The following is a 14,971-nucleotide window of genomic DNA, read 5'->3' as shown; positions in this document are numbered from 1 at the left end:
CATCTGTCCTGGTCCTGTCACCTCTCTACTGGCCCTATCACATCTGTCCTGGTCCTGTCACCTCTCTACTGGCCCTATCACCTCTGTCCTGGTCCTGTCACCTCTCTACTGGCCCTATCACCTCTGTCCTGGTCCTGTCACCTCTCTACTGGCCCTATCACCTCTGTCCTGGTCCTGTCACCTCTCTACTGGACCTATCACATCTGTCCTGGTCCTGTCACCTCTCTACTGGCCCTATCACATCTGTCCTGGTCCTGTCACCTCTCTACTGGCCCTATCACATCTGTCCTGGTCCTATCACCTCTCTACTGGCCCTATCACATCTGTCCTGGTCCTGTCACCTCTCTACTGGCCCTATCACATCTGTCCTGGTCCTGTCACCTCTCTACTGGCCCTATCACATCTGTCCTGGTCCTGTCACCTCTGTACTGGCCCTATCACCTCTGTCCTGGTCCTGTCACCTCTCTACTGGCCCTATCACCTCTGTCCTGGTCCTGTCACCTCTCTAATGGCCCTATTACATCTGTCCTGGTCCTGTCAACTCTCTACTGGCCCTATCACATTTGTCCTGGTCCTGTCACCTCTCTACTGGCCCCTTCACATCTGTCCTGGTCCTGTCACCTCTCTACTGGCCCTATCACATCTGTCCTGGTCCTGTCACCTCTCTACTGGCCCTATCACATCTGTCCTGGTCCTGTCACCTCTCTACTGGCCCTATCATATCTGTCCTGGTCCTGTCACCTCTCTACTGGCCCTATCACATCTGTCCTGGTCCTGTCAGCCCTCTAACCTGCTCATTCTGTTCTCTTCCCTCTATCCTGGCCCTGCAGTGCTGTGTAAGGGGCACTACAGTGCGATGTAATGCAATTAATGGATACCAATGTGTGGTGTAATGTAAATTAGTATTATTCTCTGGCCTCCCCCTTTCCCTTTGAAGCTACGCTTCTATATTTTTTGGCAAGCACTGTCCCTATTTTACATATGGGGAGGGGGGGGGCACCAATTCTCTTCTGGCACAAAGCACCAAAATGTGTAGTTACTGCACTGTTATACCCACTGGTAGATGGAACAGAACTTGAGAAGAGCTGGGTGTCATACAGCTCACCAGCCGGTGAGTGTATGTAGGTACCAGGTAACAGTGCAGGATACAGGAACAGCTTTTCTATCAGCAAGTCATTGCAGGTCTCACTGTAGCTGAGTTGAAGATTACTGTCTCCCACTATGGTACTCTCACACAGTCCCAAGATCGCTGCACACCTCAGTAGTCAGGGCCGGTGCAAGGTTTTTTAGCACCCTAGGCAAATCATCAGCCCAGCCCCCCACCTCCCTCCCCTGCCAAAATATCGAGCCCCTCAGGTTAAAAAGTGCAGACATGGCATATTATAAATTCCACAGCCACCGCCTGATAGGGTTAGGCACTGGGGGCGAGGTTGGGGATAGGCGGTAGGAGGGGAGGTTAGGGTTAGGCACTGGGGGAGGAGGTTAGGGTTAGGCTCAGGGGAAGGGAGGTTAGGGTTAGGCTGCAGGGAGGGGACGTTACGGATAGGCTGCGGGGAGGGGAGGATAGGGTTAGGCTGCGGGAAGGTTATGGTTAGGCTGCGGGAAGGGGAGGTTAGGGTTAGGCTACGGGAGGGGAGGTTAGGGTTAGGCTGCGGGAGTGGAGGTTAGGGTTAGGCTGCAGGAGGGGAGGTTAGGGTTAGGCTGAGGGAGGGGAGGTTAAGGTACGGGAGGGGAGGCTAGGCTGTGGGAGGGAAGGTTAGACTGCGGAAGGCGAGGTTAGGGTTACGCTGAGGGGAGGTTAGGCTGCAGGAGGGGAGTTTAGGCTGTGGGGAGGGGAGGTTAGGGTTATACTGTGGGGAGTGGAGGTTAGGGTTAGGCACTGGGGGAGGAGGTTAGGGTTACGCTGTTGGAGGGGAGGTTAGGGTTACGCTGCGGGGAGGTGAGGTTAGGGTTATGCTGCGGGGAGGGGAGATTAGGGTTAGCCTGCGGAAGGGGAGGTTAGTGTTACGCTGCGGTAAAGGAAGGTTAGGATTAAGCACTGGGGGGAGGTTAGCGTTAGGCTGTAGGAGGGGAGATTAGGGTTACGCTGCGGGGAGGCAAGGTTAGGATTAAGCACTGGGGGGGTTTAGCGTTAGGCTGTGTGAGGGTAGGTTAGGGTTACGCTGTGGAGAGGGGAGGTTAGGATTAAGCACTGGGGGGTAGGTTGGGGATAGGCTGTTGGAGGGGAGGTTAGGGTTAGGCTGCAGGAGTGGAGGAGAGGGTTAGGCTGGCGGTACCTATAATTATATGACACACACTGACTGGGGAAGTCTATGGACACCTTGCACAGGGCAGCATAAAGTTGCTGGGTGCATTCTGCACCCCATAGTTTTATCACACAGCCACAGAGTGAGGAGCCAATGCCAGGCGTATCATTGGTGACTGCGGACTGGGAAGCGCTCTCAAACATGGGCTTCTGTCAAGATAGGGAGAGATAGGAGCTGGACACAGGGGAAGCCTCCTTGTGGAACAGCCAGCCTCTGCCTTCCTCTGCTCTCCCGTCTCCCCGCTCACTCACCTCATTCTGTTTCCTGGTGCCGGCGTCAGGGCTTGGTAGAGCAGGTAGAGGTGCTCTTGTTCGGCTAACATGTCTGCAGCGCATCTGCTACAAGAGCCGCGCAGGGAGAGAGCAGCGTGCGGATTCACAGGATAATCGGCCCACATCAACGCCGCAGCCAGTGATTCAGGACGCACTGCGGAAAAGTCAGCCAATGTTGGGTGAAGCCCCTTCTGTCCTGAGTGAAGGTGCTGCCACCGATCATGGGGTCGGGGGGGAGCAAGCGACGCAGCAGGGGGATGAGGGAACAGCTCCTGTGGGTGAACAGAAAACGGGTGCCTCCTTTTTTTTTTTGGTGCATGCAGAGCCGCCCTTCATGTGCTGACACCCATAGGCAGCTTCCTAAAGCTGCCTAATAGAAGCGCCGGCCCTGTCAGTTAACGTTGGCAGCCATCTTGGTACAAGGAATGGTGCGTCCCAGGAGGAGTAGCAGCAGGGGTGGAACTTTGGGAGGCAGTGGAGTCAGCTGCCGCCGGGCTCCTGGCCTCAAGGGGGCACATCTCCTCCACTGTCTCCCACTGCCGCTCACCGCGCTGCTGCTGCTGTCTGTGAGGGGAGGAGAGCGCAGCGTGCGCCTCCCCTGCCCCTCACTCTCCGGCGGCGGCGCGCTTCAATTCAGCGCCGGTCCGTGAGCCAATCAGAGCTCGCGGACCGGCAGCTAAGGCTGCCGGTCCGCGAGCTTTGATTGGCTCATGTACCGGTGCATAATTGAAGAGGGACACAGCCGCCGGAGAGTGAGGGGCAGGAGAGGCGCACGCTGCGCTCTCCTCCCCTCACAGACAGCAGCAGCGCGGTGAGCAGCACAAGGGATGGGGGGGTCATGTATATCTGGCACTGGGGGCATTGCTGGCACTGTGGGGACATGTATACCTGGCACTGGGGGTCATATCTGGCACTGTGGGGACACTGGCATTGGGGGCATAGCTGGCACTGTGGGGACATGTATACCTGGCACTGGGGGGCATATCTGGCACTGTGGGGACACTAGCATTGGGGGCATAGCTGGCACTGTGGGGACATGTATATCTGGCACTGGGGGCATATCTGGCACTGTGGGGACACTGGCATTGGGGGCATAGCTGGCACTGTGGGGACATGTATATCTGGCACTGGGGGGCATATCTGGCACTGTGGGGACACTGGCATTGGAGGCATAGCTAGCACTGTGGGGACATATATATCTGGCACTGGGGGGCATATCTGGCACTGTGGGGACACTGGCATTGGGGGCATAGCTTGCACTGTGGGGACATGTATATCTGGCATTGGGGGGCATATCTTGCACTGGGAACACTGGCATTGGGGGCATAGCTGGCACTGTGGGGACATATATATCTGGCACTGGGGGCATATCTGGCACTGGGGGCATAGCTGGCACTTTGGGGACATATATATCTGGCACTAGGGGCATAGCTGGCACTGTGGGGGCATATATATCTGGCACTGGAGGTATATCTGGCACAGGGGCATAGCTGGCACTGGAGGGACACGTATATCTGGCACTGGGGGCAGAGCTGGCACTGTGTGGGGACATGTATATGTGGCACTGGGCGGACATGTATATCTGGCACTGGGGCATATCTGGCACTGTGGGGACACTGCATTGGGGGCATAGCTGGCACTTTGGGGACATATATATCTGGCACTAGGGGCATAGCTGGCACTGTGGGGACATATATATCTGGCACTGGGGGCATATCTGGCACTGGGGGGACATGTATATCTGGCACTGGGGGGTCATGTGTATCTGGCACTGTGAGGCATATATGTATCTGGCACTGTGAGGCATATATGTATCTGGCACTGTGAGGCATATATGTATCTGGCACTGTGAGGCATATGTATCTGGCACTGTGAGGCATATATGTATCTGGCACTGTGGGGCATATATGTATCTGGCACTTTGGAGCATATATGTATCTGGCACTGTGGGGACATATATTTCTGGCAGTGTGGAGGCACCCATTTTTTGACATTTTTATATGTATGTGGCACTGTACAGGGGCATTATGGGTGGTCTTCAGGTTGCCAACTGTCGGGATCCCGGCGCACAGTATACCGGCGCCGGAATCCCGACAGCCGGCATACCGACAGTTTTTGTCCCTCGTGGGGGTCCATGACCCCCCTGGAGGGAGAATAAATAGCGTGGCGCACGTAGCGAGCCCGCAAGGGGCTCATTTGCGCTTGTCACGCTGTCAGTATGCCGGCGGTCGGGCTTCCGGCGCCGGTATGCTGGTCGCCTGGAGCATACCATACCTCACCCGGGCATTATATGTATTTGCCACTGTACAACATGACTAAAAACGGAGTTATGACACAAGGTCATACTCCTACAAACGTCATAACAAAAGGTGTGCGCACAAAATGGTGTGTGGCTTTGTGAAAACTAGACCATGCCCCCATTTTTGCACACGCGCCTTCGGCGCGCGCATGATACTGGCTCTTGCCCTTGACTACAGATCTTTTCTGGCTCTTTGCATCTGACTGGTTGGCCACCCCTGTCCTAGTATATACAGAGAGCTGGCTGTGGCTACAGCTATGGGGAGCTCCAGAACGCAGCTCCTGCCAGGCCCTTCCAGATGAGCTGGCCAAGCGATGCTCTCTGTTCTTCCGTTGGGCTGATAGCAGCAGGTAGGCACTGGCAGCACTTGCCTCAAGCTGCACTGTGGGGGGGGGGGGGGGGGGGGGGTAGTTGGAAAGGGGAGGGGTGCTGGGGGGTCTTTAATGAATGTTGGCAGCACTGTGTTTTATGTGTGCATGTTTAAGCGAGGTGTGTGTGTGTGTGTGTGTGTGTGTGTGTGTAAGTGAAGGAAGCATGTGTTTGTTTTTGTGTGTGTGTGTGTGTGTTTAAGTGAAAGAGGCATGTGTACGTGTAAGGGAGACGTGTGTGTGTGTGTGTGTGTGTGTGTGTGTATGTGTGAGAGAGGCATGTGTGTGTAAGTGAAAGAGGCATGTTTAAGTGAAGGAAGTGTGTGTGTGTGTGTGTGTGTGTGTGTGTGTGTGTGTGTGTGTGTGATTTTAAGTGAAGGAAGCATGTGTAAGTGAGAGGCGTTTGTGTAAGTGAGAGGCGTGTGTGTGAGAGGTGTGTGTGTAAGTGAGAGGTGTGTGTGTAAGTGAGGATTGTGTGTGTTTAAGCTAAGGAGGCATGTGTAAGTAAGAGGTGTGAGTGTAAGTGAGAGGTGTGTGTGTTTAAGTGAAAGAGGCGTTTGTGTGTTGTTTATATATATATATATATATATATATATATATATATATATACTGTATATCGGCACACCACTGCGCCAAAGCATCTACATTGTGACACACTGTTGGGTGAGGGAGTACTGTAGGTGTGCTATAAAGGTATGCTGGTGTCTATTTTATTGTGATGACTGACTGGGAGTGCCGTCCACTTTGTATGTGTATCTATATTACTATTTGGAAAGGCACCTGAGCACGCTACTACTGTTCAACATGAGTGCCGGATAGCTACATATGCAGGGTGTGTATGTATACAGTATGTAGGGGGGGCACCAACATTTATCATGCCTCCGCGCGACTGGAGCGAACTTACGCCACTGAGTAGCAGCATGGATTAGAATATTCCACTTTCAACAACATCTAAAGAGTCAAAAATGCAAGCTTGAGAGTTCTCTGAGAGTACTGCCTGGGTGAGAGGTTATTAATCTGTCCTACCAGAGTATGGCATAGTATAAGCATGGGAGAGAGAAGAGTGTAAATGAGGATGGAAGGAGCAGATCCCTTGTATAAGTGCAAGTGATTAAGCTGTAATGACTGTGGCTGTACAAGTGCAAACAATTATACTTAATGGGAAAAGTCCATTGTCCATTCATTGTCATGTCAAGTCCATTGTCCATGTGTCTTACTGGCTGACTTCTGCTTGCTGCCTATGGAGGTGCAAGCAGGTGTGATATCTCTTGTCCTAATTCTTCTCTTCAGCAGCACTTTCATTACTTTCTCCTTTCACCAGCACTGTAGCATGGCAGCCATGGGCTCTTTGTTGGCGTGCCCCCAATTTCCCTGCCTCACAATCCCCCTGAGTGCTCCACTGTGGCTGGGGCCATAACCAGTGCCCCAAACGCTGAGAGGGAGATGCCGGGAGAGCTCTGTGGGAGATGCAGGAGCTGGGACATGGAGGAGGGCACAGAGCGGCTGCTGGTGAGTAGGACGGATCCTGTCCAAAAGCCATTCTGCCCGATGTGGCCACACCTACTGCACAATTCTCCTTACAGTCCTGCCTTTCAAGGTACGTCAGAGACTGAGCGATTTCTCCCCCAGAAGCAGGGAATAATCAGACCAAACATTGTCCCAAATAAACCAGTATTTATTACTAAAGACACCACAAAAAAGGCTGATGTGCAGTGCCAGATTAAGGTCCACATGGGCCTGGGGCTGCAATTTCTGAAGGGCCTATTGCGTGTGTGCGCAGGAGGTGTGAGATCAGCATGGTGGGGGTGTGAGTACTGATGGGGGGTGTGGGGTGTGACCATTGTGTGGGGGTATGGTCTTCAAAGTGGGTATGGCATATATGACGTATACACCACCTGTTATATTATTGATCACTGCATAACCCCCCTCCCCCCCCCCCCTACACAATCTCATGGCTTATTAATTTTATTTAGAGTGTTTTGACAGAAACATATACCTGAAAATTAGTAATTACTCAATATCTAGCTTTGAATAAAGGGTGTAATTCTGAGTTGATTGTAGATGTGCTAAATTTAGCACATCTACTATCAGTTACTCTGACATGCGGGGGGATGCCCAGCACAGGGCTAGTCCGCCTCGCATGTCATGCCCGCCCCTACCCCCCCCCTTCCCTGCACAGGTACAAAATCACCGCACAGCGGTGATGCTTTTGTACTTGACAAGTAGCTCCCAACCAGCGCAGCTCCTGCGCTCTGGCAGGAAGCTACTTGTCGCATCCTGGGTTGCAGAGGCTGCGTATGACACCACGCAGCCGCCACGGCCCGCCCCCCCCGCCCCCCCCAACGGTTCGGACGTGCCCCCGCTGTCCGAATCGCGCCCCGCCAACGGCGTTCTAACGCCGTTGGCACGCTCCCTCCCGCCCTGCGATCGCCTCTGCCTGTTAATCAGGCAGAGGCGTTTGCACCAGTGAGATGCTGATAGCTGGCTGCACATGCACAGTGCGCTTAGTAATTCAGACTGCGATCGCTGCCCCTGCATCGATCTAGTCTGAATTACCCCCAAAGTACGAGGAGCAGAACATGTTCAGCATTTAACCCAGGAGATGCACCTTGCCGTGACGAATGCCCAGGGCTTAGTTGCGGTAAACTGCACCTTATGAGTTAAGTGCACGGCGTGATGCTATTATAACACAGTAACACTGCAACTAGCCTTAAGGCAATACTTGATACAGATTTCTGCTCGCCCCCTTGCATACTTGCCTACCTGACCCTCTCCATGAGGGAGAAAATGCTCTGTTCCTGGACTTTCCTGGTAATGTATGATTGACATCACCTGTGGTCAGGGCCGGATTTATGGGGGGTCGAAGGGGCGACCGCCCCCCCTAGCCCAGTCATAGCCACGCCCACTTTTGAGCAGAAGAGAGCTCTCAGGGGAGAGCCTGAGGCAGAACGATGTGCTGCAGCCCATACCACAGCAGCACAGAGGAGCCAGGAGAGCAAGGGTTACAGAGCATTTGCCCCTCACTTGCTGGTGTGTGGGTACTAGGGCTAATAAATACAATTACCCCTCAGCACAGTCACACGTACATAGAACGTTCACAAAGCTCTATCTCAGTCTCACTCAAAAAGTTCAGTCAGAATTGAGAGAGGAGGATGGGAGGAGTTGGGACTGTAGAGGGGAGGAGTCAAGATTAAACAGTAACTGCCCCCCCCCCCCCCCCTAATAGAAAAGTCTAGATCCGTCCCTGCCTGTGGTGAGCTAGGTAATTGATAAGAAAGGTGTTTCACCACAGGTGATGGCATTCATACATTACCAGGAAAGTCCAGGAACAGAGCATTTTCTCCCTCATGGAGAGGGTCAGGTAGGCAAGTATGCCCCCTTGGGATGCTGTGAGTAGAAATCTGCTAGTAGCAGGTTTACCGTGTGAGCAAATGAATAGCCCAGGCCATACTTGCCTACTCTCCCGGAATGGCCGGGAGGCTCCCGAAAATCGGGTGACCCTCCCGGCCCCCCGGAAGAGCAGGCAAGTCTCCCGATTTGAGGGGTCCCCCCTGCCCGTCCGCCCACTTTGTGTGTAAAGTGGGTGGTCCGGGCAGTCGATGACGCGATTCTTGCTGAATTGCGTCATCTTAGCCACGCCCCCTGCAGTGTAATGCCGGTGATCGCGGCATTACAGAGCGTGGAACGTGGCTTAAAGGAGGCGTCACCGTAACCCCGCCCTGTCCCGCCCTTGCTCTGCCTCCGGCCCACCCCCTCCTTATGTCACAGTGCTCTCCGGCCCGCCTGTTGAGCCGACCTGGCTGCTCTCTCCCGCAGAGAGCAGCCAGAATGTCGGTAAGTATGGCCCAGGCACTTAACCGAGGAGCTACATCCCTGCAATGTTAATTGACTTTCCCGCATTGTTTTCTGTAACTAACTTAAACACAACAACCTGCATTTAAGAAGCACCCAAAAAAAAATTCAATAAGCCAACTGGATTGCACACACACCAACATGTGTGCTTGCATGTAGTCAAAGACCTGCCACCCCCCCTTGACCAAACATCCCTCATCATCTCTTAGGACAGCAGCTCCTGCTGACTCGCAGCATACAGATGATACCTGACTGCTGTCCCCAGATCTCTGTATAGTAACAATGCCGGAACCATTACCTTTATTAGCCCAGCCATGTCCCTTCTGCCACCGACGTCTGCTATCTGGGATCAGAGGGGATCGGTGTCTCCAGCCCTCAGTGCAGGTACCAGAACCCTGGCTCCTTATGCCGGGTACACACTAGACAATGTGTGTACCCGTCGATATCTGAGACAATGGGACCCGGCAGTGGGGCAAGCATCGGCAAGTGCATACACACTTGCCGATACCGTCGGCGACGAATGACGGTGGGGGCCATGCTGCATTCGGCAGCATGGCCCTCGCAGGTGACATCACCCGTCAGACATGCATGGTCATTCCGAGATGATCGTAGCTGTGCTAAATTTACGATCACTCAAATTTACGATCATTCACACTGACATGTGGGGGGACGCCCAGCACAGGGCTATCCCGCCCCACATGTCAGTGCCGCCCCCCCCGCGCAGAAGTGCAAAGGCATCGCACAGCGGCGATGCCTTTGCACTTCAAGAGTAGCTCCCGACCAGTGCAGCTTTAGCGTGCTGGCCGGGAGCTACTCGTTGCTCCCCGGCCCGCAGCGGCTGTGTGTGACGTCACACAGCAGCTGCGGCCCGCCCGGTCACGCCTGCGTTGGCGGACCGCCACCCCGCCCAGCGACCGCAGCTGCCTGTCAATCAGGCAGAGGCTATCGTAGCGGCCCGACGGCCTTCGGCACTGCAGCGCCGGCGCATGCGCAGTTCTGACCCGATCGCACCGCTGCGATAAACTGCAGCTTGAGATCGGGTCTGAATGACCCCCATACACACTAGCCAATATCATGGACGAAGTGTCATTATTGTCTACAGTTTAGTCCTACTGTACATAATGCATAAATCCCTCTGTATATACACATTCCTCATAATCAGTAGCGGATCTTGCCACAGGCAAGCAGGACTTTTGCCCGGGGCGCCGCCTTCCGGAGGGCGCTGCACCAGGGCAAGATCCGCTGCTGCTGTGTGCCCCCCGCTCCCCGCTGCCCCCTCTGGCCGCTGCCGCTGGGAAGGGAAACTAGACGCGTACGCGTCTAGTTTCCCTTCGTTGAGAGGTCCTTTACTGTGCGGTGCGCGATGACGTCATCGCGCACCGCACATCATTTCAGTCTGTACAGGGGGCGTAAATGCCCCCTGTACGAAGCCACGACCCCTAATGCCGCCCGGGGCGCCAGAAGCCCCGGAACCAGCCCTGATCATAATATACATACTGTGTATACATCCCTCATGTATATACACATACATCTCCTTAATATACATAAAGACACCCTCCTGTACATGCACATACATCCATTGTCCTGTACATATATACAAAAACCCTGCTTATACACATACCCGCCAATAAACATATATACACCCTCCTGTATATACACATAAATCCAATATACTGTAATAATATACACCCCTCCTATACATATTCATGTCATATACAGTATTTTGCACCACACTGCACCAGTGCACACAGGGTTACACCACACTACACCAACACACACAGGGTTACACCACACTGCACCAGCGCACACAGGGTTACACCACACTGCACCAGCACACACAGGGTTACACCACACTGCACCAGCGCATACAGGGTTACACCACACTGCACCAGCACACCCAGGGTTACACCACACTGCACCCGCACTCACAGGTTTACACCACACTGCACCAGCGCATACAGGGTTACACCACACTACACCAACACACACAGGGTTACACCACACTGCACCAGCGCACCCAGGGTTACACCACACTGCACCAGCGCATACAGGGTTACACCACACTGCACCAGCGCATACAGGGTTACACCACACTACACCAACACACACAGGGTTACACCACACTGCACCAGCGCACACAGGGTTACACCACACTGCCCCAGCGCACCCAGGGTTACACCACACTGCACCTGCACTCACAGGTTTACACCACACTGCACCAGCGCATACAGGGTTACACCACACTACACAAACACTCACAGGGTTACACCACACTGCACCAGCGCACCCAGGGTTACACCACACTGCACCAGCGCATACAGGGTTACACCACACTGCACCAGTTCACAACCATATGCTGCTTTGCAGACAGCTTCAGTGAATACAACCAAGTAGGGAAAAATCGGCTGTATAGTAGCACTCACTAATCCCGGGTTGCAGAGATCCAAGGCTGTAGTTGTTCCAGGCTTCAGGGTAACCAGGTACTGAAATGTCCTGTGTAGTCCTAATGAGTATCACAGTATCACACACCAATCCATAGATTCTTTGGATGACTTGTGGGGGGAAGGGGGGGGGGGGGGGGTTGGGGGAGCTTTAGAGCAACCAGGGGGCTACCACACTGGTGACACATTTTCAGGTGTGCAGGGGTTGAGTTTCGAGTGATTGGGGGCGGAGCTAAACGCGACCAGGGGGTTAAATAAACCAGGGACTTCCACACTGGTGTCATTGCTTCTAATGGCCGGGGGAACTAGGAGTTCCACACTGCTCACTTCTTCTGATGGCCAAGTGCAGAGCTTAGCGTAGGCAGGGGGCGGAGTTTATAGAAACCAGAAGGACGTTCCGCACTGGTGACAAAACACTGCTTCTGGTGGCCAGGGCGGAGCTTAGTGCGACCAGGGGGCGGAGCTTCTGAGGCTCCGTAGAGGTAATCGGCAGCCGGGGGTGTGGGTGCTTGGAGCAGCCAAGAGTATAATGTGCTGGGCTGTTCGTCACAATGGTGACAGGGAAGAAAAATTCTTGTCAGCACTGGCTGCACTGCAGGGGATGCCGTGGGCCTATTTTCATGAGAGGCTTGGAGCTGCAGCTCCATCCGCCCCATTGATAATCCGGCTCTGCTGATGTGGTAGTGTGACTTTAAAGTAGAGATGAGCGGGTTAGGTTCTCCGAGAACCTAACCCCCCTGAACTCCACGTGTCAAACACGGGTCCGAGCCAGGCTCGGTTGTTCCCGCCTGACTCTGAAAACCCGAACGAGGCAAAACGTCATCATTCCGCTGTCGGATTCTCGCGAGATTCGGATTCCATATAAAGAGCCGCGCGTCGCTGCCATTTTCACGCGTGCATTGTGGAGGGTACAGAGAGGACGTGGCTACGTTCTCTCAGTGTCAAATCTCAGTATCAGTGCTTATTGCTGCTCAGTAATACTAGTACAGTATCTCTCTTGTGCTGCATCTTGCTGCTGTAGGGTGCTCTGGTAGTAGGGTCCTGTGACTGCATCGGTCATCATCATTCCAGTCACAGTGGAGTCTGGGGGGTGACAATTCCAGAGTGCTTTTGTGCTGCTCACTAATACTAGTACAGTGTCTTGTGCTGCATCTTGCTGCTGTAGGGTGCTCTCGTAGTAGTATCCTGTGACTGCATCGGTTATCATCATTCCAGTCACAGTGGTATCTGGGGGGTGACAACTCCAGAGTGCTTTTGTGCTGCTCACTAATACTAGTACAGTGTCTTGTGCTGCATCGTGCTGCTCAGTGTCAGTTCTCCGTAGTATCATCAGTGCTCAGTATCAATGCTCAGTATAATCAGTGCTCAGTATCATCAGTGCTCAGTATCAATGCTCAGTATAATCAGTGCTCAGAATCATCAGTGCTCAGTATAATCAGTGCTCAGGATAATCAGTGCTCAGGATAATCAGTGCTCAGTATCATCAGTGCTCAGTATAATCAGTGCTCAGTATCATCAGTGCTCAGTATAATCAGTGCTCAGGATAATCAGTGCTCAGTATCATCAGTGCTCAGCATCATCAGTGCTCAGGATAATCAGTGCTCAGTATCATCAGTGCTCAGTATCATCAGTGCTCAGTATCATCAGTGCTCAGTATCATCAGTGCTCAGTGTCTTGTGGTGCTCAGTAATACTAGAGATGAGCGCCGGAAAGTTTTCGGGTTTTGTGTTTTGGTTTTGGGTTCGGTTCCGCGGCCGTGTTTTGGGTTCGACCGCGTTTTGGCAAAACCTCACCGAATTTTTTTTGTCGGATTCGGGTGTGTTTTGGATTCGGGTGTTTTTTTCCAAAAAACCTAAAAAACAGCTTAAATCATAGAATTTGGCGGTCATTTTGATCCCAAAGTATTATTAACCTCAAAAACCATAATTTCCACTCATTTTCACTCTATTCTGAATACCTCACACCTCACAATATTATTTTTAGTCCTAAAATTTGCACCGAGGTCGCTGTGTGAGTAAGATAAGCGACCCTAGTGGCCGACACAAACACCGGGCCCATCTAGGAGTGGCACTGCAGTGTCACGCAGGATGGCCCTTCCAAAAAACCCTCCCCAAACAGCACATGACGCAAAGAAAAAAAGAGGCGCAATGAGGTAGCTGTGTGAGTAAGATTAGCGACCCTAGTGGCCGACACAAACACCGGGCCCATCTAGGAGTGGCACTGCAGTGTCACGCAGGATGTCCCTTCCAAAAAACCCTCCCCAAACAGCACATGACGCAAAGAAAAAAAGAGGCGCAATGAGGTAGCTGTGTGAGTAAGATAAGCGACCCTAGTGGCCGACACAAACACCGGGCCCATCTAGGAGTGTCACTGCAGTGTCACGCAGGATGTCCCTTCCAGAAAACCCTCCCCAAACAGCACATGACGCAAAGAAAAAAAGAGGCGCAATGAGGTAGCTGTGTGAGTAAGATAAGCGACCCTAGTGGCCGACACAAACACCGGGCCCATCTAGGAGTGTCACTGCAGTGTCACGCAGGATGTCCCTTCCAAAAAACCCTCCCCAAACAGCACATGACGCAAAGAAAAAAAGAGGCGCAATGAGGTAGCTGTGTGAGTAAGATAAGCGACCCTAGTGGCCGACACAAACACCGGGCCCATCTAGGAGTGGCACTGCAGTGTCACGCAGGATGTCCCTTCCAAAAAACCCTCCCCAAACAGCACATGACGCAAAGAAAAAGAAAAGAAAAAAGAGGTGCAAGATGGAATTGTCCTTGGGCCCTCCCACCCACCCTTATGTTGTATAAACAAAACAGGACATGCACACTTTAACCAACCCATCATTTCAGTGACAGGGTCTGCCACACGACTGTGACTGATATGACGGGTTGGTTTGGACCCCCCCCAAAAAAGAAGCAATTAATCTCTCCTTGCACAAACTGGCTCTACAGAGGCAAGATGTCCACCTCATCATCACCCTCCGATATATCACCGTGTACATCCCCCTCCTCACAGATTATCAATTCGTCCCCACTGGAATCCACCATCTCAGCTCCCTGTGTACTTTGTGGAGGCAATTGCTGCTGGTCAATGTCTCCGCGGAGGAATTGATTATAATTCATTTTAATGAACATCATCTTCTCCACATTTTCTGGATGTAACCTCGTACGCCGATTGCTGACAAGGTGAGCGGCGGCACTAAACACTCTTTCGGAGTACACACTTGTGGGAGGGCAACTTAGGTAGAATAAAGCCAGTTTGTGCAAGGGCCTCCAAATTGCCTCTTTTTCCTGCCAGTATAAGTACGGACTGTGTGACGTGCCTACTTGGATGCGGTCACTCATATAATCCTCCACCATTCTATCAATGTTGAGAGAATCATATGCAGTGACAGTAGACGACATGTCCGTAATCGTTGTCAGGTCCTTCAGTCCGG

Source organism: Pseudophryne corroboree, chromosome 10 (genome assembly GCF_028390025.1).
Source record: "Pseudophryne corroboree isolate aPseCor3 chromosome 10, aPseCor3.hap2, whole genome shotgun sequence".
In the NCBI taxonomy this organism is placed as follows: domain Eukaryota; kingdom Metazoa; phylum Chordata; class Amphibia; order Anura; family Myobatrachidae; genus Pseudophryne; species Pseudophryne corroboree.
The sequence above is the reverse complement of the archived record's forward strand: the minus strand, read 5'-3'. Positions refer to the sequence as shown.